Source organism: Otolemur garnettii, unplaced genomic scaffold, assembly GCF_000181295.1.
Source record: "Otolemur garnettii isolate 467f Iridium unplaced genomic scaffold, OtoGar3 scaffold00016, whole genome shotgun sequence".
In the NCBI taxonomy this organism is placed as follows: domain Eukaryota; kingdom Metazoa; phylum Chordata; class Mammalia; order Primates; family Galagidae; genus Otolemur; species Otolemur garnettii.
The window spans coordinates 15,050,213-15,051,814 of record NW_003852411.1 but is presented as its reverse complement, the minus strand read 5'-3'; positions in this window follow the sequence as shown (position 1 = coordinate 15,051,814).

Sequence of the window (1,602 nt, the reverse complement as noted above, 5' to 3'; positions counted from 1 at the left end):
CATATACCACAGTTTATTGATCCATTCATGGATCGATGGGCAAAGCAGCATCTTTAGTGAGAAGAATGAAAAGACCTACTAAGTGTCTTCATGGTGCTGAAGCCTGGTAGGAAGAGAAGAGGGGTGGGCTGTAGGCTGGGAACCAGGGCACCCATGCCACCACATTCCAATTCCTAGTTGCCTTGAGATCCATACAAGAGGAATCCTAGCCTTGCAATGGCACTTTCAAGCTCACAATCCTTCCTTCTAGAACATTCTGCAGGTACTTAGGGCTCCATAGGTAGGTCCCTTCCCAGACTTGTCCTCCCCGAGTGGACTGTGTTGCCAGTCTGCACACCCTTCCTTCCATGAAATGGTGTCTTAGTCCTGCCACTATAATAGGACACCTAAGCCTGGGTAAATAAAAACAGAAATTTATCTCTCGGGTCTGGAGTCTGGAAGTCCAAGATCAAGGCAATGGCAGTTTCAATATCTGATGAAGATTGCTCTTTGTTTCCAAGATGATATCTTGTGGCTGCATCTTCTAGACGGGATGGACACCATGTCCTCATATGGCAGAAAGGTCCAAACTCCCTCCCTCAATCTCGTTTATAAGGTGCTGATCTCACCCATGAGGGTACTCCCCTCCTGCCTAATCGCCTCCTAAAGGGCTCACCTCTTAATACTGTTTCCCTGGGGATTAAGTTTCAATGTGAATTGTGACAGTGACAAAGACATTCAAATCATAGCATTGTGCACACCCATACTTCAATAGAATGGCCAAGGGGCACTTATTTGTAGGGGCCCCCAAAGAGCCTGGAATTAGAACTGGGGTGTCCACCTGCCTATATGTAAGAGCTTTCATGGTGCTGAAGCCTGGTGGGAAGAGGAGAGGGATGGGCTGCAGGCTGGGAACCAGGGCACCCATGTCACCACATTCCAATATGAAATTCCAAAGAGGGAACAAATTCTACATTTGAAGGGACTTCCCAGCCTCACATTCCCCCACAGAACTTAAAAGGCGGTGAATACCAGCAGAGGGTGGCAGTGCTAGGGGCACCTTACAGGCAGAGGCAGACAGGCTTGAGCATAGGAATGTGGGCTCCGTTGGGTCTCTTGTTCTTTATGTCTTTGCCAGCTCAGTCTCTCAAAGCTCTGTTTAATTTTCATCTTGCTGTTGCCATCACCTATCCAGAGCCAAAAAAAACAAAATCACCAAAATAATGAAATGCCTAGTTAAGCTTAAAAACAAAACCACAGGGCCTTTCTAATACATTATGAAAAACAAAATGGAAGCTACATGATTGAAACATTCTTTTCTGAGGTTGAATTAATTTAAACAAGGGTATTTACGGCAAAGGGAGATGGTTAGGAGAGGAAGACCGCTGACACTGAGCTGGCTGTACCAAGGCTCCACCTTGAAACAAACCTGCATCATTTGTGGTGACCGTTCTTTGTATTGTTTAAATCACAACATAACTTCACTTTTTAAGTTGCCTCTGTCTTAAAATGAGGGCAAGTGTACATGGTTAGGCTAGACTGAAGCTCTCTCTTCTACACTGCTTGCGAGAAAAGTTTTGCTAGGTAAATTTAGAGGGCAAACACAAGTGTGAGGAGAATGTT